Here is a 26,015-nt window from a genome sequence, read left to right as displayed (position 1 = left end):
GGGGGGCGCTGGAGCCTGTCCCAGCTGTCATAGGGCGAGAGGCAGGGTACACCCTGGACAGGTCGCCAGTCTGTCACAGGGCCAACACAAGGACAGACAACCATTCACACTCACTCGCACATTCACACCTAGTGGCAATTTGTATTATCCAATTAACCTATCCCCACAAGCTGCATGTCTTTGGACGGTGGGAGGAAGCCGGAGTACCCGGAGAGAACCCATGCAAACACAGGGAGAACATGCAAACTCCACACAGAAAGACCCCGGCCTGATGGTGGAATTGAACTCAGGACCTTCTTGCTGTGAGGCAACAGTGCTAACCACCGTGCCACCGTGGTTAGCACAATTCAATTTTATTCATATAGCGTGAAATCACAACATAAGTCGCCTCAAGGCGCTTCATAGATACAGAGAAAAACCCAACAATCATATGACCACCTATGAGCAAGCACTTTGGCAACAGTGGGAAGGAAAAACTCCCTTTTAACAGGAAGAAACCTCCGGCAGAACCAGGCTCAGAGAGGTGCGGCCATCTGCTGCGACCGGTTGGGGTGAGAGAAGGAAGACAGCTATTTCGCTTTTTTTCAACAAACATAGTCATTAGTCAGAAGTATTATGTTTGGCTGATAAGAAGGAAAAAGAAACTCAATCAACTACAAAAAGGTTATTTAGAAAATCATCAATGAACACACAAAACATATAACATAGCAGAGGTGGGCTAGAGCAACATAAAACTACACTGTCAGCTAAGAACAGGAAACTGAGGCTACATTTTGGACCAAAATTGGACAAAAGATGATTGGAAAAACGCTGTACTCCAATTGCACCCACAGTCACCTGATCTGAGTCAAGCAGAGCATCTTTGGAATGTGCTTGAAAGGAAAATGATAAGCAGCTGACAAATCTGCTTTCTGTAATTAGAAAGCAGTCCTACAACTTTTTCAAAGAAAAGAATAGGTAATGAACTCAACCGCCATGGCCTGTATGCGCACGTGTTAAGTCCCTGGCCACATTTTGGATCAATGTGTCTGGATTGTGTCTTTAAGTGTCTCTGCAGGGCCTCCTTCTGATTGGGGAGCTGTCTTGGGCTGGCGTTGACCTGGCAGCTGCTGATTGGTGCCCACTACCAACTGGCAATTTTAAAAACCCTGTCTCTAGCAGTTGTTCTCCTGGCAGCAGTTGGCAGCAGGAGCAGACCTGTCCTCAGCATCCAAACACTCAGTTTTGTGTGCATCTTATGAGAACCATTAGGTTTTGTATACAGTGTTGTAAATACTCTTGTCCATGTGTAAATAAGCACTGAAGCAGAAAGGGTGATCATTTTTCATACAGTTTCTCTTGTTTATTAAAATTGGGAGTTAGAAATAGTGTTTGTGTTTGGTTTTGTTTCATGCAGGTAGCACTTTTTTGGAACAGCTTTTTTTGTTTATTATTTTGACCAGCAATTATTTTGGAGTTAATGCTTTCACGTACCTTTAACAGCATATTAGCTATTGGGTCTGTCTTTGGGGACCGGGGCGGGGACAACGTTTCTTTAACCCTGCCTCCACTTTCCTGTCACTTTTCACTGCATCGATCTAATAAAACCAGAAATAGGCAAAGACAGCACATTTAAAGTTTACTGAACAACGTTTAAACAGGCTCGTGATTTACTGGGAGAATGCGGTGTGGTCAGATGAAACCATAACTCTTTGGATGCCATAATACACACCGTGCTCTATTTGTTTTATCATCTGATGACTTTTATTTGTGATCACTACGTTGAATGAAAATAATGTGTTTTATGTGTGACTCACAATGAAGCTTATAATCAGGCTACTGTTTCCTGCCAGAGTGGTTGGGAGCTGTGTTTAGTTGCATGGTAACTGCTAATTAAATGAAAATGTCAAATGCAGCGCACATGTTATGTGTGGCTGCATGTAATGGGCGTGTGTGCATTTTATTCAAAGTCTTTGACCCACAGAGACAAAGTCTTTTCATCATCACGACGGAAGACTTGACAAACACTAACAGGGTAACTAAACAGATTCTATATAAAGATGTCTATATAAAAAGAACAATTCTGTTAGAGTAGATCCCTAAGGAAATAGTCTGCTTTGATGAGTTCTTTAGCTTTCCTATTTAATCATCTACAGTATGTTGCTCTTCTTTTACCAATGTCTGTAGCTTTTCGGACAGGAAAGGAGGCAAACCCTGGTTTATATATGGAAGTCAACAGAAGGCATGTGGACTGTCATTCTCATTGTCATTCTGAAATGTCATTCTCACCACACTTAATGCAGTTTCTAAAACAGATGCTTCTGACATGGAATTCCCACCAGGTGTCGGTAACAACCCATCCAATCCACACATGCAAAGAAATTAAACTATAGATGTCCATAAATTATGTGTAATAATGAAATGTGGCACGGGGAAAAAAAGCATTGAACACATTAAGAAAGGAAGGTCCCTGAGAGTGATATCGGCTGTGATGAGAATAATGGCATTAAAAATTTTCAGTTACTGGAACATGCCGCCATTATCAACACACGAGTCAGATTCTTTCAAGTCTCTTATTGCCAAGATACCAGCAAGAGGAGGAGTAGGCCTGCCATGTAGATAGACTATTTCCAAATACATAGACAGTAATTATGCTAAAATTAAATTCGAGCTCAGAAAGACATTTGAGGAGTAGACTATGTCTCTACGACAGCAGACATCTGGACTGAACGTAATAAAAGCTATCTTGTGTAATGGTACACTGGATAAATCCACACACCATGAAACATGGGAAAGCAGCACTGGCATGCAGAAGTTGTTATACTCATGACAATATTGCTGTTGAGTTGGACGACATTCACTCATGCTACGACATATTCCGCAAAATACCATCAACTGTCATGGACAATGACTCAGTTTTGTCAAGGCCTTCAAAAAGTACCAGCCAGTTGAGGAGGATCACCAGCACACCAACATGCCGTTAACACTTGTGCAAAATGTTAGTAATTAGGAGGAGGACGGTAAGTGACGGAAGTGACAAGTAAGGTAAGCGACCCATGTTGTAGGTGACGTCAGACGCCGGAGAATTGGCGGAAAAAAAGCAAATGGTAGCATAGAGATTAACAAAGGTTTTTCAAGCTTCAGTATTACCAAATATACTAATCAATTGTCATATAACTAACAACATCTGTTCTATCATCTCCAACACCCTGGAGGACAACGGGGAGAGTTTAGACGCTCTCCAAGAATACATCGACCACTGTTTTCAAGATTTAGTAATGAAGAAGGCCCAGAGTGCATCCTCCCCGGCCAAAATTGAGACGCCGTCATCGAAGAGATGTCGCCCGGCAGACTCCCCCGGTACAACATCGCCTGCCGGCAAAGACATCGCAGACATCCTGGAGTCAATCGACAAGCGATTGTCCAGTTTCGACGCGAGGCTGTCCCTGGTGGAGATTTTACACCGGGAATTTAAATCTCTGAGAGAATCCCTGGAATTCAGCCAGCAGCAGGTGGAAATGCTTGCCGCTGAAAATACCACGCTACGGGAGTCGGTCAAATCTCTCACCGATAATGTGACCCAGCTAAACATTGAAAATAAAAAAATAAAAGAGTCCGTTATCGATCTACAAGCCCGTAGCATGAGAGATAATCTTGTTTTTTCTGGTATTCCAGAATCTGCCGGAGAGGACGCGGAGGCAACGGTGAAAAGCTTCATCAAAATCCACCTGAAGCTGCCGGAGGACACCGTAAAGAACATCGACTTCGATAGAGTACATCGCTTGGGGGGCGTGAGGTTGCGGACCGGGAGACCATGGCCTATTGTGGCCAAATTCGGTCAATTCAAACAGAAGGAACAGGTGAAGAGTCGCGGCAGAGAGCTGAAAGGAACGGACTTCAGCGTGAACGACCAGTTCCCCAAAGAGATCCTGGAACGACGCAAGGTCCTGTTCCCAGTTCGACGTAGCTTCATCCAGAAAGGCTCCCGTGCTGTCATCGCCGTGGACCGGCTCTACGTGGACGGACAGCTCTACCGCGACCCCGGCACCACACCGTGGTTATATTGACTGCACTCCAGATAAGAACCCGCTACACTCTTTTCTTATTCATTCACACTTTCTCCTTTAACATGGGTTTAACCTAGTAATATCAATATGATGTCATAGCAGATATAACGCCGTCACCCTCCGTCATTACTTTAATTGGAATGTTTCCGTTTCGTTTCTTTTTTTTGTTGTTTTTGCTCACAGTTCATGTGGTTTCTTTCTTTCTCTTGTCTTTCACTGCTGTGATCACCTACTTCCCCACTCACCTACAAACAACACCCTCTATTTCTCCATATTTTCACACCACAATCACGCAAACACATCCGCTCAACGGCAGCACATTCACAACAGCCTCACTTGCAGGACACATAACACAAGCCACGCTTGTTCATATTAGTGAATATTCACACACATAGTCAGACTTATGGAGCCTCTCACTACACTTTTTTTTTCTCTCTCTCTCTTTCTATTTACAAACAAGGGATGTTTCCACATTCTCTTTTTTTTTTTTTTTTTTTGCCTGTCCCGTTTGGCTCTTTTGCCATCAGAATTGTTGTCTAAAGGCAAAGAAAGATGCCTAACGGGTGGTATTTACTTTACCAAATTGACCATCCCAGCCTTGCCGTAATGGTCCATTTGATTCACCTTTTATTGTTTATTTTATTTTCACTTACTGAATACGGGACAGACTTGACTGGGGGAAAGAAGGGGAGAAAGAAAGAGGGAAAGAGAAGAGGGATGGGGGAGAAGGGCAAAAAGCAAAAACCAACAGAATGAGCAGAAAAAGAAAAAAAAGAAGAAAAAAAGAAAAAAAATGCATATATCAATCACCTGGATCACCTGCTGAGAAAGAAAAAAGAAAACAAGCAGAAGAGAACAAGCGTAATAGAATAAACAACATCACAATGATATATGGGAATATGACAGTAAATACTAAATATTAAACATTATTGTGCAGCACATAAGATCAACAGAACACAGTGTGCTTTGAGGTAGGAGCCAAAAAGGGTGTAGTTTGTGGGTGTGATCACCCGTGTGTACACCTGTGAGCATGGACGTGCTTGTTTTTTGTTTTTTAAAAGGTTCCTTCATGTAATGATCTGCTAGAGGGTGTGGGGGGGCCACAGCCCCGTCCTCCAGGGCATGAAGCAGGTATGGAGAAGATCAAAACTCCAGACATCCAGAGGCCCCCAGAACACAAGAGACCAAGGAAGACCAACAGAGGGGCAGCCGCGCCACTGTCCCAGAAAGAGCCGAGGAGAGTCCCAGATGAGGGCTCACCCAGCAGCCGCGGAGCAGAAGCCAGGGGGAGTTGCAGTGACGCGCCCGTGAGCTCCGCCGGCAGCCAGCCGTGCCTGAGTGACCGAGCCCCAGGCCGAGAGGCCGGGGGCACCCCACCTCCGAAGTGGCCCGAGCGAGCCCCAGGCTCCAGGCCCCGATAAGCGGCTGCCAAGGAGTGAGCTGGTGTGTACCTGGGCGCCCACCCCCAGACACAAAGAACCACCAACGCACCGATGTCTGAGGGAGTCCGCCACTGGCAGGGGAAGTGGTGGTAGGGGGAGATAGGCCTCCAAACCTTGGAGGGGCTAAGGTGTCCCCAGAGAGGTGGCGCCTGACACCCAACCTGACATATAGACACAGAAATACAGGCATACACAGATACAAACATCCATTCCCACCCTCATGCTCTCATATGCACTTACTCCACACTCAACCAACGTGGAGACAGACATAAAGAGACGCTGTACACACGATCACACTCCCCAAACGTACTCTGCGAACCGGGTCTAGGTACCCTTGCCCCTGGAGGGGGGAACTGCACCCAGACCCAGGTGGTGTTACCCTTTTCCCTGCGGTGGGGGGAGGCAGACCGCCCCGACTCCGCAGCAGCAGGGAGGCCCCACACTCCAGACCGCAGTCGGACGGCCAACTCCTCCTCCTAGCCCCCCCGCTCTCCACCTGTCTAAACGAAACACCCAGCGTACATCATTAGACATACACACACAATTATGGGCATGCTGAGGTTTGTCACATGGAATGTAAATGGAGCTGGCACCAGAGGAAAGAGGTTAAAGATATTTAACCAGCTTAAAAAACTACAGGCAGATGTTGTTTTATTACAAGAAACTCACAGACCTGTCACAGGTTTAAACGAACTTAAAACACCTGAGTTCCCTAACGTGTTTGCAGCCTGTTATAATTCTAGACAACGGGGAGTAGCAATTTTAATACATAAAAATGTTAATTTTACAGTACTCGATACAGTTATAGATCCAGAGGGTAGATTTCTAATTATTAAACTATCAATATTGAACAAAAAACTATGTATTGTAAGTATATATGGTCCAATGACAGTAACAAACCAGCCATCATTGTGAGATTTGCAAACAGAAAACAGAAAACAGCACTGTTAAAACAAGGAAGGAAACTGAAAGGATCCGATGTCTTCATGAACGAACATCTGATAAAAAGAAATGCGGACATTGCCAGGAAAGCACGTTACTTGAAGAAACAGGGAAAAATTCAAAATACATGGACCACCAACTGCAAAGTATTCATTAAACTCAATGGAACACCGGAACAAGCCAAAGTGTTGGTCATCAGAAATATGGAAGAGCTGGACAAATACTGAGGTCAACTTACTCTGGAGGTATCAATACACATGTGACGTGACACACAACACAACACATGGCACAGTCCAAAAGAACTTCATCTGCATCCGGCAACAATATCAACATGACTCATTGGAATTCTCTTTATGATAATCTGGAACTGAGAACATTTCGATACACAGACCATAATGTTCTAGACTTAGAAAAGGATATAGACCCGGAAAATAATTTCTTCTACAACATCAGCTGTAACTGCTGCTACTTCACTGATGAACAGTTTAAGCACACCATCAACACGGAAAATAAATTATCAATAATCCATTTTAATAGCAGAAGTCTGTATGCCAACTTCAACAATATAAAGGAATATCTAAATGAGTTGACAAATCCATTTGGAATTATTGCCATTTCTGAAACATGGATCAATGCGGAGAAAGAAATGGACTTTGGACTGGAGGGATATGAAGTGAATTTTGTAAATAGAAGGAACAAGAGTGGAGGGGGAGTAGCTGTGTATGTGGATAAAAACCTAAACTACAAGGTGGTAGAAAGTATGACAACTGTAATTGATAATTTACTAGAATGTATAACAATTGAAATTTATAAGGAAAAAGAAAAAAATGTAATAATTAGCTGTATATATAGAACACCTGGCTCTAGTATTCAAGTATTTAATGACTTCATAGAGGAAATATTCTCTAAAACAAATCAAAAAGTTATGTTTATCTGTGGTGATTTTAATATTGACCTGTTGAATCCAAAAAAGCATAAAATGACCGACGAATTCCTAAACACTATGTACAGTTTGAGTTTACATCCTAAAATAACCAGGCCTAGCAGAATTACTCCACATTGTGCCACCTTACTTGACAATATTTTCACTAACAATATGGAAAACAACATTGTGAGCGGAATATTAATTAATGACATCAGTGATCACCTACCAGTTTTTGCAGTTTATGACACTAATTATAAGAAAAATCAGCATGAAGAACAACTGAGATACAGACGTGTAAGGACAGAAGAAACTATGACTGCATTTAAGAACGATCTATTAAATCAGGACTGGGACAAGGTGTACAAAGAAGCTGATATTGATATTGCATATGGCATATTTTTAAGAATATTCATGGAGTTGTACGATAAAAACTGTCCAACAATAAAATACAACAGAAAGCACAAATATTCAGATAGACCATGGCTCACTAAGGGTTTACAAAATGCATGTAAAAAGAAAAATACACTCTATAGGGAATACCTAAAACAAAGAACAAAAGAAGCTGAAAATAAATATAAAAAATACAAAAATAAGTTGACCAATATTATACGTGTATGTAGAAAGGAGTATTATAGTAAAATATTGAACAACAATAAACATAATATGAAAGGAATATGGGATGTTTTAAACGGTATCATTAAAAATAATTCTGGACAACAAAGTTATCCACAATACTTTATCGATAATGGCAATATTATGGAAAACACTGCTGATAAGGTCAACAGCTTTAATCATTATTTTGTAAATATTGGACCAAAACTGGCAGAACAAATTCCTGAGTCACTGCCATCAGTAGAATGTAGTGAAAACCTGATTGATAGGAACCCTAACTCAATGTTCCTCACATCAGTGGAGGAAAAAGAAATAATTGACATTGTACACATGTGTAAATATAAAACATCCACTGATTGTAATGATATTGACATGAAAATCGTCAAAAAGGTCATTGAAGGAATTGTAGGACCTCTAACATATATTTGCAACTTATCATTTCAGACGGGAAAAGTGCCAAACAAAATGAAAATAGCTAAAGTTGTGCCGCTGTATAAAACCGGGGATAGACGCCACTTCACAAATTACAGGCCTGTTTCTTTACTACCACAATTCTCCAAAATCCTAGAAAACCTGTTTAATAAACGATTAGACAAATTCTTAGATAAATATAAATTACTCTCTGACAGTCAATATGGATTCAGATCAAAAAGATCAACATCTCTGGCATTAATCGAATCAATTGAGGAGATTACGAATGCTATAGATCAGAAACAGTATGCAGCTGGAGTATTTCTGGATCTCAAGAAAGCATTCGACACAATCAATCATGACATATTAATTAATAAACTGGAACGGTATGGGATTAGGGGGGTTGTACTGCAATGGGTGAAAAATTATTTAAGTGACCGGAAACAATTTGTGAAGCTGGGTGTCCATTCCTCATCATGCTTGGACATTGCTTGTGGTGTTCCACAAGGCTCTGTACTGGGTCCAAAATTATTTATTATTTATATAAATGATATTTGTAAGGCATCTGATATATTAAAATTAGTATTATTTGCAGATGACACAAATATTTTTTTGTTCTGGGGGGAATCTAAAGGAGCTGCTGGATACAATTACTTCAGAAATGTGCAAAATTAAAAAATGGTTTAACAGGAACAAACTATCGCTAAATCTAAGTAAAACTAAAATTATCTTATTTGGGAATTCCCTTAGAAATGCACAAGTGCAGATTCATGTAGATGGTGTGGAAATTGAAAGAGTACTTGAACATAAGTTTCTTGGTGTGATTATAGATGATAAATTAAACTGGAAGTCTCATATAAATCATATACATAACAAAATTTCAAGAAGTGTCTCAATCTTGAGTAAAGTAAAACACATTCTGGACCACAAATCACTCCACATTCTCTATTGTTCCCTGATTGCACCGTATTTGAATTACTGTGCAGAGGTTTGGGGCAATACTTACAAATGTTCGCTATCATCAATCTTTATATTACAAAAAAGGGCCATAAGGATAATCCATAAAACTGGTTACAGAGATCATACAAATCCACTATTCTTAAAATCAAAAATTCTAAAATTCACAGATCTGGTTCATTTTCTCACAGCACAAATTATATATAAAGCAATAAATAACCTGCTTCCTGACAATATTCTAAAAATGTTTTCTAAAAGGGAACGGGGATACAATTTGAGGGGGGAATTAAATTTAAAACATCCTCGTATCCGTACAACATTAAAAAGTTTTTGCATCTCTGTGTGTGGAGTGAAGCTGTGGAACAGACTAAGTAAAGATATGAAGCAATGTCCAAGCATGGCGCAGTTTAAAAAGCGGTTTAAGGATATGGTTTTTACAGGGTACAGGGAAAAGGTAGAGATTTGATAGGGTGTTCTTGTCTAATATTTTCATGTGTGTGCGCATGCACGGGTTTGTTGGTATGGGTATATATGTATGTGTATATGTATGTATGTATGTATATATATATATATATGTGTATGTGTGTGTATGTATGTGTGTATGTATATATATATATATATATATATATATATAAAATATATATAAAATTGTAGGTTGTGTATCCTTCAGGTGTTAATGGGGTTATTGAAAATGTGTATATGTGCGTATGTGTGTATATACGTAGGTATGGATAGATAGAAACATATATGTGTATATATTAAAAAAAAAAAAAAAAAATTACACATAACATATAATGTAATTACAAGGAGGTATTTCTGTAGTCTATTGATACTAGATAGTGGAAAAGGGGTGGGATTAAATAAGCTTATGCTTCTTCCTGCTCCTTTTTGAACATGGACGTTATTTGGAGTTGTGGTTGCTCGTTTTCCTTTTGTTTGCTTTGTTCATTTGTCTCTTTTAATTCTTTTTTTTTTTTTTATACTTTTTCAACATGTTCAAAATAAAGATTCAATCAATCAATCAATCAATCAAATGTTGATGAACCCTCATTCTTCCACGGATTTTTTAGTGCACTCTCTAAACACCTCGATTGCACACTCATTCTTGGCGGTGACCTCAACCTTGGACTAAATGAAGACATGGATAGGCTCAACACAACAGGAACTCAGCGCAATTGGCAATCCACAAATATAATCAAACAGTATATGAGCGACTTTTTTCTCGCATGTTCATCACTCTTACTCTCGTCTGGATTATTTTTTGGTCGGCAGCTCACTGCTGAGCGACATTTCAGACACTGAGATTCATCCTATAGCTGTCAGCGATCATGCTCCTGTATCTTTAACACTAATGCACAAGAATAATACTACGCCAAGTAAAAACTGGAGATTTAATACATCATTGCTTAAAGATGAAGACTTTATTAAATATTTTAAAAAAGAGTGGACTTCATATTTAGACTTTAATGACACTCCCGGAATATCTGCTTCTGTTCTATGGGAAGCAGGGAAAGCTGTGATGAGAGGTAAAATAATTTCTTTCTCATCACATAAAAAGAAAGAAGAAAACAAAAATATTCAGGAATTAGAAAAAACCATCAAATCACTAGAAGAAGCCTACGCGTGCGACCAAGATCAGGAAACATTGAACAAAATATGCAAGACAAAACTAGAATTAAATGAAACTATTAATAAAAAAACACAATTCCTTATACAAAGACTTCGCTTGCAGAATTTTGAACACAGTAAAAAATCAGGTCAATTTCTAGCTAACCAGCTAAAAATAAATAAAGAAAAAACAACTATATGTGCTGCTAAAGATTTATCGGGGAACACAATATATGATCCTGGAAGAATAAACAACATTTTTAGGGATTTCTATGAAACTTCATACTCACCACAAATAAACCCATCTAAAAAGGAAATTGATCTGTTTCTTGACAACGTAACTCTTCCAAAATTACTAGACAGTCAAGCAATGGAACTGGATTCGCCACTGACGCCAAGTGAACTCCAGGAAGCCCTGATAAGTATGCCCAATAATAAGGCTCCAGGTCCAGACGGCTTCCCTGCAGAATTCTACAAAGAATTCTGGATAATTTTGGCACCAGTATTCCACAGCATGTTGCAGGAAATCGAGGAAAATGGCAGACTACCACCAAATATGAATTCTGCCAACATTAGTCTCCTGCTAAAACCAGGCAAAGACCCTGTATATCCCTCAAGCTATCGTCCAATATCCCTTATAAATGTAGACCTTAAAATAATCTGCAAAGCTCTCTCAAAGAGATTAGAGAAAATAACCCCCCTCTTAATTCATCCTGACCAAACTGGTTTCATAAAAGGTCGGCACTCATCAACAAACACACGTAGATTACTTAATTTAATAGACTACTCATACAATAAAAACATCGAAACCATAATATTATCTCTAGATGCAGAAAAAGCATTTGACAGAGTTAACTGGAAATTTTTATTCACAACTTTACACAAATTTGGTTTTGGAAACTCTTTCATAAACTGGATAAGAATATTATACAATTCCCCAACAGCTCGTATCAGAACAAATGACCAGACATCCTCCAGCTTTTGTCTCCTGAGGGGCACCAGACAGGGATGCCCACTCTCCCCTTCACTTTTTGCAATTTTTATCGAACCTCTAGCAGCAGCATTTAGACAGGCTACAACAATTAAGGGCATAAAATGTAAGAACACAGAACATAAAATCAGTCTCTATGCGGATGATGTGTTGCTTTTTCTGCAAAACACACAAACCAACCTCTCTGAGGTAATTACTCTAATAAACTGGTTTTCAAGAGTTTCAGATTATTCAATTAACTGGTCAAAATCTACAGTTCTCCCCATTAACTGCTCCTTCCATAATTCTTCCTCTGCCCCACTGCAATCCGGAAATATTAAATATTTAGGTATTAATGTTTCTCCTAAGCTTTCAGACTTAACTAAATTAAACCACATCCCACTTCTAAAGAAAGTAGAAAGCGATCTGACTAGATGGAAATCTTTACCCATATCACTCATGGGAAGGGTCGCCACTATAAAAATGATGATCTTGCCAAAAATAAATTACTTATTTTTGATGATCCCTAACAAACCATCACAGGATTGGTTCAGATCTCTGGATTCATATATTTCCAAATTCCTTTGGAAAGATAAACCCCCGCGTATCAGCTTAAGAACGCTACAAAGAACCAAGGATAGAGGAGGATTAGATCTGCCTAATTTTCACCAATACTTCTTAGCCAACAGGCTTCAGTTCATCTCAGAATGGTCAAAACATACCTTCTTAGATGAGCCCTGGCTAGATGTTGAACAGGCACTATGCAAGGATCTAGAGATTTCAGACCTACCATTTATTAGCTCAAACATCAAAAGACATGAATGCTTTAAAAGTATCAACATCAGCTTCTCTCTGACAGCATGGTGGGAGTTTCTAAAAATAACGGAGTCTTCATTAATCCCATGCAAACGTACACCTATCTGGAATAACCCTGACATATTACAAAACAATAATATGATTAATTTCCCAGAATGGAGTTGTAAAGGAATTAAATACTTAGAACATATATTAGAAGGAACAGACTTTATTCCATTTGACAGACTAGTTACACAATATGGGATCAACAAGAAAAGATTTTTAGAATATCAACAAATTAAATCCATAGTAAAAAAGAAATTTAACCTCAGTCAAGTTGAATTACAAACACCACCAAGTGCGGCACATTTTCTTACTCTTAAATCCCCCAAATTACTATCTACAATATACAGAACACTTTCTAAATTAGATGAATCAATATCCATTCCTATTGCAAAGTGGGAAGCAGATTTATCAGTCAGTTTAGACCAAAACTTCTGGTCTCAGGTTTGTTTAAAAACCTTTAAATTGATTAAAAATCCCAGTCTGCAATTAATAGAATACAAAATACTACATAGAGTGCACTATACAGGTCATCGGATGTTCAAGATGGGCTTTACATCTTCCAACAACTGCTCACACTGTCAAGGCAATACACCAGACAATTACATTCACGCTCTTTGGTTCTGTCCACCAGTGCAGAAGTTTTGGCGCGAGATATGTGAAGACTTATCAAAGTGTCTGAAATGTAACATTCCAACTTCCCCCTTAGTGTGTTTGTTGGGCAGCTTAGATAATGTCCCTTCAGAAAAGAATATAGCCCATATGGTTTTCACTGCCCTATGCATAGCCAAGAAAACTGTCCTCATGAACTGGAAAAATAAAAACAATCTTAATTCTAACCAATATAGAAATTATCTATTAGATTACATTAGTCTTGATACGGCCTCTGCCACCACATCAGATCAATTGCTCTGGGCTCCTTTGATCAGCTCCATCACCTAGTGGGGGTGGGGGGTCATAGTTTGGTCCCGCCTTCACTGTTGTGATTGGTGTGGGGGTAGGGACAGGCTTAGGGCGTCGGGGGGTTCCCCGGAGGCATCTTCCTTGGGGGGCTCAACCCGGGGTAGCGGTCATGTCCGGCTAGGGGCTCTGTTGGCTCTCGGGCGACTGTTTCCTCGCGGCTGCGTGCAGCAGGGCTAGGGGAGGGTCTGTGCTGACGGATGTGGGTCACTGACCTGGTAGCCTGTCTGCCCCTGGGTGGGTCCGGGATGGGCGTGAGGTTCTGGGGCGCTCCGTCTCTGGGCTGGGGCCCTGGCCGGGCCTCGGGGCCTTGGGTCCTGGTTTGTGTGTTGCCGGGGTTGTGGGCGGATGGGTGCATCGAGCCACCTGGGGGGCTCTTCAACTGGTGGGGGAGATTGTCACACCTTGCAGGAGCTCTTCTCTCTTCAGGAGCTCTCTCTGCAGGAGGGGGAGATACAGGAGAGGTGGAGGAAGATCTCAGCCTGGGCGTCTATTGTCTCATGTAGTCTGGAAGATGAGTGGATGGTGGGGTGGGTGGAGTTTTCTCTGTGGTGGGGTTGGGTGGACTGTTCCGGGCTCTGTGGGGCCGGGGGGCACTGCTGGGCTGGGCCCCCGTCTAGATGGGCCTGGGCCCCCTTTCCCTGGCGGGTCGCGGAGTATGGGAGTGCCTACTGGGGTCAGCGGGGGAGCTGGTCCCAGGGAGGGGTCACCTGCCCCTCCCTTCCTTCCCTCCCCATCTCCAGCTGCCTCCCTCTTCCCGCTCCACCACAACCACCCACACATGCAGGACCTTGGAGTAGGGGTATGTCACCAGGATGCAGAGGAGGCTACCCCCCCCCCCCCCTCTCTCTGTCCCCTTCTGGCTGCCTCTGCCTCAATTTTATCCCACAACTTAGACATTCACATTACTCACACTCTCATTACACATACATATAGGATCTTGGGGGTGGGCACGATACACGGAGTCCAAATTACCATCGGGGTGTACAAATGCACCTTAGAACACATATGCATCAACACTGGGTGGAGGGAGGTTTGGAGTCTTCTCTCACCCCCATTCTCTGCGGCCTGCTGGAGCGGGGGGGCTAGGAGGAGTTGGCCGTCCGACTGCGGTCTGGAGTGTGGGGCCTCCCTGCTGCTGCGGAGTCGGGGCGGTCTGCCTCTCCCCACCGCAGGGAAAAGGGTAACACCACCTGGGTCTGGGTGCAGTTCCCCCCTCCAGGGGCAAGGGTACCTAGACCCGGTTCGTACAGTACGCTTGGGGAGTGTGATCGTGTGTACAGCGTCTCTTTATGTCTGTCTCCACGTTGGTTGAGTGTGGAGTAAGTGCATATGAGAGCATGAGGGTGGGAATGGATGTTTGTATCTGTGTGTGCCTGTATGTCTGTGTCTATATGTCAGGTTGGGTGTCAGGCGCCACCTCTCTGGGGACATCTCAGGCCCTCCAAGGTTTGGAGGCCTATCTCCCCCTACCACCACTTCCCCTGCCAGTGGCGGACCCCCTCAGACATCGGTGCGTTGGTGGTTCTTTGTGTCCGGGGATGGGCGTCCAGGTACACACCGGCTCACTCCTTGGCGGCCGCTTATCGGGGCCTGGAGCCTGGGGCTCGCTCGGGCCACTCCGGAGGTGGGGTGCCCCCGGCCTCTCGGCCTGGGGCTCGGTCACTCAGGCACAGCTGGCTGCCGGCGGAGCTCACGGGCGCGTCATTGGAACTCCCCCTGGCTTCTGCTCCGCGGCTGCTGAGTGACCCCTCATCTGGGACTCTCCTCAGCTCTTTCCAGGACAGTGGCGCAGCTGCCCCTCTGTTGGTCTTCCTTGGTCTCTTGTGTTCTGGGGGCCTCTGGATGTCTGGAGTTTTGATCTCCTCCATACCTGCTTCATACCCTGGAGGACGGGGCTGTGGCTCACCCACACTCTCTAGCAGATCGTTACATGGAGAAACCTTTGGAATGCAAGCATGCTGATCCACACAGGTATGCACACAGGTGTACACACGGGTATTCACAGACGCGGACTACAGCTTTCTTGGCTGCTGCCTCAAAGCACATTGTGCGCTGTCTATCTTGCGTGCTGCACAATATCGTTTATTATTTAGTATCTACTGATATCTACTGCTAGCTAGTTTATTGTGATGGTGCTGTTTTTTTTATTATGTTGCTCTTTGTTGTTTGCTTTCTCTTCTGTTTTTTTTTTCTCCATACAGTTGATCCAGGTGTTTTGTTTGTTTTGTTTTTTTTTTTCTTTCTTCCCCCCCTCCTCACCGTCTCTTCTCCCCTTTGGTTTTCTTTCTCTCACTCTCTTTCTTTCATTCTTTCTCCCTGTCCTATCCCCCAGTCATGTCTGTCCCGTTTGTAGCAACTGAAAATAAAATAAATTCATAATTATAATAAAGGTCAATCAAATGGACCAATATGGCAAGGCCATGATGGTCCACTTGGTAAAATAAATCCGCTTGGCATCTTTCTTGGCCTTAAGACAACAATTCTGATGGCTAAAGATCCAAACGGGACACACACACACACACACAAAAAAAAGGTTTAATATCACATCACATATAATAACATAATAACACACCCTTCCTTTATGTGCTGGATTGTGTCAGGGGCATCTTTACACAGCCTGCACCTGGGGTCTTGCCTGGTGTGATAGACCCCAGCCTCTATGGATCTTGTGCTCAGAGCTTGTTCCTGTGCTGCCATGATTAGTGCCTCTGTGCTGTCTTTCAGTCCACCTTTGTCCAGCCACTGGTAGGATTTCTCGATGTCAGCCGCCTCCTCTATCTGCCGGTGGTACATACCGTGCAGGGGCCTGTCCTTCCATGATGGTTCCTCCTCTTCCACCACTTTCTTGGGTTTCTGCTGCCTGAGCTATTCATTGAACATGCAGTTGGTTGGGGCCATCTTCGTGATGTATTCGTGGAAGTTCGTTGTCTCATCCTGGACCATGGTGCTGACTCTCACCAGTCCCCGGCCTCCTTCCTTCCGCTTAGCGTACAGCCTCAGGGTGCTGGACTTGGGGTGAAACCCTCCATGCATGGTCAGGAGCTTCCTTGTCTTGATGTCAGTGGCTTCTATCTCCTCCTTTGGCCAGCTTATTATCCCAGCTGGGTACCTGATCACGGGCAGGGTGTAGGTGTTGATAGCCCAGATCTTGTTCTCAACATTCAGCTGACTCCTCAGGACTTGCCGGACCCTCTGCAGGTACATGGTGGTTGTAGCTTTCCCAGTGGACTCCTCATGGTTCCCATTTACCTGTGGGATACCCAGGTAGTTGCAACTACTATATAAGACATATCTGCAGTGTTACCTTCTGGTAGTTCGATCCCCTCAGTTCCGACTACTTTCCCTTTCTTGGTTATCATCCAGCTACACTTCTCCAGTCCGAACGACATTCCGGTGTCATTGCTGTATGTCCTGGTGGTGTGGATCAGTAATTCGATGTCTCGTTCACTAACGGCATACAGCTTAATGTCATCCATGTACAGGAGGTGGCTGATGATTGGTCCATTCTGTCAGTCAGTTTCTGAAGCCAGTCTTGTTAATTATCTCACTGAGGGGGTTCAGGTCTATGCAGAACAGCCGTGGGGACAGAGCATCTCCTTGGAAGATCCCATACTTGATGGGGACTTGTACTATTGGCTTGAAATTGGTCTCCACTGTTGTTCCAAATATACTGTGTATGATACATCGGTTTATGCAAGCATGGATCTACGAGGCAAGCCAAAAAGGAGACAAATGGTGGCCAAAGTTAGCAGTTGTTGCCCCACTTCTTCTTTGTCTTGATCCAGGGATAAAACTGAATGTGCAGACTCCCAGTAGGCAGCAGTCTGCCACTTACTGACAGCCAGCTATTTGCACACTGTTTCTATTTATGCTTTTTACACAGAAACTACCACAGGTATTTCCAGGTAATAATCACACACTTTCTAAGTTTGCTTTAATAGGCTATTAAATAGAAACAGACAGTTCTGCATTTTGCAGCGGTATTTCCTGCTTATTACACAGAAACCTCCAGAGGTAATTGAGTAGTAATAACTTAGAAACTAGAAAGCGAAAATTTCTGAAGAAATTTTAAGTGTGCCTATGCCGCCGCTAATCAGTATAGGTTGCCATTCAAACGGCTACAGAGAGCAAAACTCAGTGGAGCAGCCATTCTCCACCATGAACTATGGTAAAACCAAACACCGCTCGCGCCTCACAGATGACAGCTTACAGTTTTGTGTAAAGATGAGGTGACTTCGTACAGCCCCAACTTGTAGACGCTGTGCGCAGAGGTTCATAAGCAGACCCGACAATGTTTGCATGAACACACTTTGAAGCATTACGTTATGGACCACTTTTCACACATAGTTGCTGTACCCACACAGCCGGCTGTAGCTTTTCATCTCACAGCCCAACACATACAAAAAAAAAAAAAAAAAAAAAAGCAGCTGTCAGCTACACAAAAAAAAAGGAGCTTGGTGTTAGTTGTCTCTCAGAAACAGTTCATAACTTCCCTTCAACTCATTCATGTCACCTAAAAGGTAAACCTGTTTCTCCATCACCAGTTCAGCTCTGATGACTCAGTAAGGACATCTCATGGTTAGGACCAGCCCTTTTTTTTCAGCTGTGGCTCCATCAAACATCAGCTGATACTAGAAATTAAAATCAAATGAATTCTAACAACAGCTGATCAAGCTTAAACGTGCTGCTGTTGTTTAGCGCGATAAACAAACAAGAGAGAAAAGCCGATCATTGATCAGTTTCACGATTGAAGTTGCAACAGGCGAGAGAATGACAGGGGAGCCCGAGTAACGACAGAATAAATCCAGCTTTGTGTCTTCTTCCATTCTACCTGAAGTACGGGACAAACTGTGTTCCTTTTCAGCTCAATACGAAACGCGTAATATTTTCTCTGAATGCGGGAAGATTTCATTTGCACGGGACGGTTGGCAACCCAATAACTAACCTTATGAATACAATAAAGTTCACCATCAGTAACACAGCACCCACCCAGCTGTACGACTTATTGGTCGTGTCCAAATTCATGGGCTGCATCCTCCTGAGGCCGCATTTGTAGACCGATTACGTCATGGCGCGGCCCAGCCAAACTCCAGTTTCCAGCAATGGCAACTGAACTTGAAAGTGTTACTCATTTGTTTTATGACTGTTTATATAGTGCTACATTTTGGAGAGAGCTTGAAAATTATATACTGTGCAAGACAACATACGAAATCAAAATTGAAGGGAAGAACATTATCACTTATTTTGAAACTAAAGAAAAAGAAAAATGTGCCATTGTCAATCTTTATATCTTATTAGGGAAATTCCATATACATAAATGTAAATTTCAAAACTCAACCCCATCATTTAATTTGTTTTTGATTGAAATTGAATATTATTTAAACTCTCTTAAATTAACTTCCAATAAGAAAGGTTTATCACTGATTGAAATTCATTCAGAAATGTTTAACAAATGAGCTGTCACAGAAATAGTATGATTTAGCACAATAGTAATAAGTTAAACAGAAAAATTGGAAAAGCAAAATGGACAGCTGAAAAAATGATGAACATGCTGAGGGTCCCTCAAATATACTTGTTAAATGACAAAAATCTGCCAAAAAATTTATGACAGCCACACAATTACAAATATGTACACATGAGGAAATACACATGCACAGAGAGACACACACACAAGATCCAATTCAGTCAACCAGTCTAAATATATTGAATTTGAATCTTACAATGAGATCATCCCATTAAAAGGCTTTCTCTCTCTCTCTCTCTCTCTCTCTCTCTGTCACACACACACACACACACACACACACACACACACACACACAGGGAGAGAGAAGTAAGTTTCTAGGTCAGCCTGGGAGCTGCTGAATTTGAATCCACCAATCAGAGAGCCTGTGCACTTTTTCCCGCCAAAACAGGTGCTTCTGTTTACACACGCAGCACAGAGACACACAGGATTATTGCAGTCTATTTCTCATAGTGACGACTCCCCTCAAACAAATGACCATAATTTCCTAACCGTAGGGGCTAGAAGGGTCATTCTTACACCGTTTTGTTCAGAAGAGATGGGGGAATCTTCAAGTGTTGACAATTTATCATTAAAATATGAATTTTTAGAGATATATGACATGGATGACTTGTTGACTTAGAAGCCACGAATTCCCCAATATGCAAATTTGAATGCCTGGAGCCCACATACATGATTGGCTGGCTGGGAAGCCGTGCAGGCCCTGATTTGTGGATTTGAATTCCTCAGCCCTGATATGATTGGCTGGCTTAGAAGCCATGAAGGCCCCAATATGCAAATTTGAATGCCTCAGGACACATATATGATTGGCTGGGAAGCCGTGCAGGCCCTGATTTGAAAATTTGAATTTCTCAGTCCTCACAGAGGATTGGCTGCCTGGGGACCTGGCAGAAATATATAGAAATACTATGATTAAGCATAAATACTACATTTAGTAGAAATACTATGTTTTAGCACAAATACTATAAAAAGCAGAAATACTATATTAAGCACAAATCCTATAAAAAGCAGAAATACTATATTAGGCACAAATAGTATAAAAAGCAGAAATACTATAATTTAGCAGAAATACTATGTTAGGCACAAATCTTATGAAAAGCAGAAATAGTATGATTTAGCAGAAATACTGTATTTAGCACAAGTACCGAAAAGTACCAGAAATACTATGATTTAGCAGAATAGTAATAACTTACAAAATTACAAATATGGAGGCATATTGAAACAGAAATGCACAGAGGGACACACAAACACAGGCTCTAATCCAGTCAACCAGTCTAACTATATTCAATTTAAATCCTACAATGACATGCTGCCAAATAAGGGCAGGGTCCTCTCTCTCCCACTAAACACACACACACACACACACACACACACACACACACACACACACACACACACACACACACACACAGACACAGAGGGAGAGAGCTGCCGAATTTAAATCCACCAATCAGAGTGGCTGTTTACGTTTTCCCGCCAAAACATGTGCATCTTTTTACACACGCAGCACAGAGAGGCACAGGATTATTGCAGCCTATTTCTCATAGTGAGGACTCCCCATAAACAAATGACCATAATTTCCTAACCGTAGGGGCTAGAACGGTCATTCTTACACCGTTTTGTTCAGAAGAGATGGGGGAATCTTCCAGTGTTAACAATTTATCATTAAAATGTGAATTTTTAGAGATATACGACATGGATGACTTGTTGACTTAGAAGCCACGAATTCCCCAATATGCAAATTTGAATGCCTGAGGCCACATATATGATTGGCTGGCTGGGAAGCCGTGCAGGCCCTGATTTGTGGATTTGAATTCCTCAGCCCTCAGATATGATTGGCTGGTTTAGAAGCCATGAAGGCCCCAATATGCAAATTTGAATGCCTCAGGACACATATATGATTGGCTGGGAAACCGTGCAGGCCCTGATTTGAAAATTTGAATGTCTCAGTCCTCACAGAGGATTGGCTGCCTGGGGACCTGGCAGAAATATATAGAAATACTATGATTAAGCATAAATACTACATTTAGTAGAAATACTATGTTTTAGCACAAATACTATAAAAAGCAGAAATACTATAATTTAGCAGAAATACTATATTAAGCACAAATCCTATAAAAAGCAGAAATACTATGTTAGGCACAAATCCTATAAAAAGAATAAATACTATAATTTAGCAGAAATACTATATTAGGCACAAATCTTATGAAAAGCAGAAATAGTATGATTTACCAGAAATACTGTATTTAGCACAAGTACCAAAAAGTACCAGAAATACTATGATTTAGCAGAATAGTAATAACTCACAAAATTACAAATATGGAGGCATATTGAAACACAAATGCACAGAGGGACACACAAACACAGGCTCTAATCCAGTCAACCAGTCTAACTATATTCAATTTAAATCCTACAATGACATGCTGCCAAATAAGGGCAGGGTCCTCTCTCTCCCACTAAACACACACACACACACACACACACACACACACACACACACACACACACACACACAGGGGGAGAGAGCTGCCGAATTTAAATCCACCAATCAGAGTGGCTGTTTACGTTTTCCCGCCAAAACAGGTGCATCTTTTTACACACGCAGCACAGAGAGGCACAGGATTATTGCAGCCTATTTCTCATAGTGAGGACTCCCCTCAAACAAATTACCATAATTTCCTAACCGTAGGGGCTAGAGCGGTCATTCTTACACCGTTTTGTTCAGAAGAGATGGGGGAATCTTCCAGTGTTAACAATTTATCATTAAAATATGAATTATTAAAGATATTTGACTTGTAATGCACCATAACTGAGTAGAGCGAAGCAAAAACTGCCTTGACTTGCCCTCAAACAACGCTTTCTAACTCTAAATCTATTTGGAGTATTGAAATCATTCTTTCACCGTAAGAGACAGCAGGCTTTGGTGAACAATCATGGAAATTTTCAGGTCTCTGTGGAAATCCAACAAAAAGTTATGACGAGAGAAAAAAATGCTTCATTTCCAGAGTTTGAAATCTGAAGAAATCTGAGCGAAGGACGAATTTCCTACCCTCAAACAAGTCCAACTCATTTCAGAACGGTAATAGGTGAGAAAGAAATTCTTTAATTGTGAGCGTCAGGAGTGTCTGAAGATATACCGGGACAAGCCTCATGTCTTAAAGTCGCTTCGTTAAGGAGATATGACGATTCGAATATGCCTCTCATTACAGAAATCCAGCGATGATTTTGAACAAGCTCTCCGTTGACTTTATATGCAGAGTTTTGAGACCTTGTGTTGGTCTGAGGAGATTTTCCAAAATTCTATAAATCCCACAACAATGATAGTGACATTTTCTGAAAGCCAGCAAAAATACCTACATTTTGATGTATAATTTGTGGAAATTGAGTGAAAATTGAGCAAGTAGCAAGAAGTTGTTCGGACATGAAGAGAAGACTGCAAAAGCTTCAGTGGCACACTGGAAGCCAAGAGCATAGCAACCATAACAACGCATGTATTTTGTGAAAAATCACAATTGTGCAACTCAAAACTTTAAGAGGCATAAAAGTAAAACGGTAAAATATTTGAAAAAGCTGAATCATACCTGAATAGCCCAATAATTTGTGAACATTTTAAAGTTTGAATGGTTTTTCTAGGCGAAAGTATGAGGAAGTAGTTAAGTTTCAAAAACAAGCAAAATTTAGCAGAATTGCGGAAGTTTTCCATTCATTTCAATGGGACAAATTAAAGGAAAAAAGCTTAATATTTTAAAAAGTATAATAGCAAAAAATAGCAAAAGTCATAGCCCGCATTAGCAGAAATAGTAGAATAGTTTAAAATTTGAACGGCGAAAATCGGCTGAAAATTGTGGGACTAGTTAAGTGCCAAAGAAGTACAAAAATTGGCAACTAGAATAACTAGAAAAATTTGCATTTCCTGCGAAAATGCAGTGTGGATGCCTTAACGGCTGAAGATATCTGCTGAAAAAAGCTGAAAAAGTTGAAACAAAAAAAAAAAAAAGATGCCCTGAGCAGGATTCGAACCTGGCCCTCCTGGTCAAAGGGCAGCTATTTAGCTCACTGAGCAAAACACTTTCTCACCAAGAAAAGGTGGAGAGATTGACAATTGTGCTGAAATGAGCAGAAGCTACTGAGAATTATGCTGATAACAGGTGGAAAGGCGGAAAATTTTTCAGAAGAGGTGAATAAGCAGAATTTGGGCAAAAATAAAGGGGTGAAAATTCTGCTGAAAAGAGTTCAATCAGCAGAATTTCTGCTGAAAAGAGGTGAATGAGCAGAATTCTGCTGAAGAGTTTTTTTCTGAAAACAGCAGAAAAAACTGAAAATTTTGCTGAAAAGAGTTGAATGAGCAGAATTCTGCTGAAAAGAGGTTTTTGCTGAAAAAGAGTTGAAAAAGTTTGGATTTGTGCTGAAAAGGGGTTAAAAAAACTGAAAATTTTGCTGAAAAGGGGTGAAAAAGATGAAATTTGTGTTGAAAAGAGTTTAAAAAAAGTTTAACTGTTAAGTGAAAGAAATGTTGCCATAAGCTGGATTTGAACCCAGGCCTCCCAGTCTGAGAACGGATGCTTATCTCACTGAGCTAAAACACAGCTCAGCCCATCATGCAAAATCAGTGACCACATTGATAATGTGTTCCATTCATTTCAATGGTCAAAAGTCATAACACACATCAGCAGAAATAGCAGAATTTTTTAAAGTTTAAACATAGTATTTCTGCTAAAACTTAGTATTTATACTAAATAATATTTTTTTCCTGCCAAATCATACCATTTGTGCTGGAACACAGAAAGTTCTGCCAAATCATACAATTTGTACTAAAACATTATTTATGATTAAGCAGAAACACTGGGACTTGGTAGAAATACTATGATTTACATGAAATACTTTGACTTAGCAGAAGTACTACAATCTAGGAAAAAAGTACTACAGCATAGCAGAAATTCTATCATTGAGCAGAATTACTAGGATTTAGAAGAAATACTAAGATTTGGCACAAACACTGATGTGGCTCAAGAACCTTTATTGTGCAGTTATACTATGATTTGGAAGAAATACTATACTTTGGCACAAATACTATGATTTGGAAGAAATACTATGTTTTAGCACAAATACTATGATTTGGCTCAAATACTATAACTATCCTCGGTCAGAAGGAGAGGCTGACATCCAGGGATTAGATTACCACAGGTGGAGTTTATTGCGGTCAGATGGATGGTACAGGGAGGTATGGCATACAGTAGGAGGATGTGGAGAGGTGATATGGTGTGGTTTCTATGATTAAGAACAGGGTATGCATTACAACATGCATACAGATTAAAGATTAAGAAAACTGGCAACAAATTCCTCCACTACAAATCAGTCTGATGCCACTTTTTACAGGGTTCCCGTTTACTAAGGCACTACCCAAAAGGCGCCACAAGAGGGCACTCCAACACAAGAGATGACCTATTTACACTGATGCACTTAGTAAACAGCCCCTACTTAGCCACTACATAATACAGTGATATTACAGTATACAAATTCACACAAATACTATGATTTGGCAGAAATACTATGACTTAGTAGTAATACTATAACATAACAGATTTCCTAAAAAAAACTATGAAATTGCAGTAATTCTATGACTTGGCAGAGATACTACGTTTTAGCACAAATACTATAACAACGCAGAAATACTATGACTTAGTAGTAATACTATAACATAACAGTTCAATGTTCTTGCACAAATACCACAATATGGCAGAAATACTATGTTTTAGCACAAATACTGTGATTTGGTATAAATACTATGATTTGGCACACATAATATATTCCGCAGATACACTATAACATAACAGATATTCTACGACTTAGTAGTAATACTATAACATAACAGAATTATTAATTGGGCACAAATACCACGATTTGGCAAAAATACTATGATTGGGTACAAATACTATGATTTGGCAATAATACTGCATTTTAACACAACTACTGAGATTTGATTGAAATACTATGATTTAGAAGAAATACTATTACTCAATACAAATACGATGCTTTGGGACAAATACTATGTTTTGGTTCCAATACTATGATGTTCAACAAATACTATGATTTGGCACAAGTACTATGATTTAGTACAAATACTATGATTTGGCAGAAATACTATGCCTTAGTAGCAATACTATAACATAAGAGATATACTATGGTTTTGCAGACATACTATGTTTTTGCACAAATACCATGATTTGGCACAAATGCTATGATTTAGCAGAAATACTATGATTGGGTACAAATACTATGATTTGGCAATAATACTGCGTTTTAACAACAACTACTGAGATTTGATTGAAATACATACTATGACTTAAAAGAAATACTATGACTCCATACAAATACGGTGCTTTGGCACAAATACTATGATTTGGCAGAAGTACTATCATTTAGTACAAATACTATGATTGGGCAGAAGTACCATGTTTCAGTACAAATACTATGATTTGGCAGGAATACTCTGGTTTAGCAGAAATACTCTGATTTAGCAGAAGTACTATCTTTTGGTAGAAATTCCTGCTAAAAGGTACTATTTCTGCGTTTTAGCAGAAATACTGTAATTTGGCATAAATACTATAATTTGGGATAAATACTATGATTTGGCACATATAATATATTCAGCACATACATTATAAAATAACAGAAATATTTGGCCCCAAAACCATGATTTTGCGCAAATACCATGATTTTTGCAAAAATACTATTATTTAGCAGAAATACTATGATTTGG

At 40.8% G+C, this 26,015-nt stretch overlaps 1 long non-coding RNA gene across 1 annotated transcript; it reads right to left on the bottom strand.

The window, feature by feature from the left end:
* Positions 1-5,086: 5,086 nt before the first annotated feature.
* LOC145431011 (uncharacterized) lies at positions 5,087-12,912 on the bottom strand. The gene is made up of 2 exons (XR_013911382.1): positions 7,499-12,912; positions 5,087-7,385 (listed from the first exon to the last, which is right to left on the bottom strand). It is a non-coding gene; the product is annotated as an uncharacterized LOC145431011 (long non-coding RNA).
* Positions 12,913-26,015: the final 13,103 nt, after the last annotated feature.

The sequence above is a fragment of the Astatotilapia calliptera genome, chromosome 9 (genome assembly GCF_964374335.1).
Source record: "Astatotilapia calliptera chromosome 9, fAstCal68.1, whole genome shotgun sequence".
NCBI lineage: Eukaryota > Metazoa > Chordata > Actinopteri > Cichliformes > Cichlidae > Astatotilapia > Astatotilapia calliptera.
Note: the sequence above shows the minus strand (reverse complement) of the source record. Positions and strands in the feature narration are given on the sequence as shown.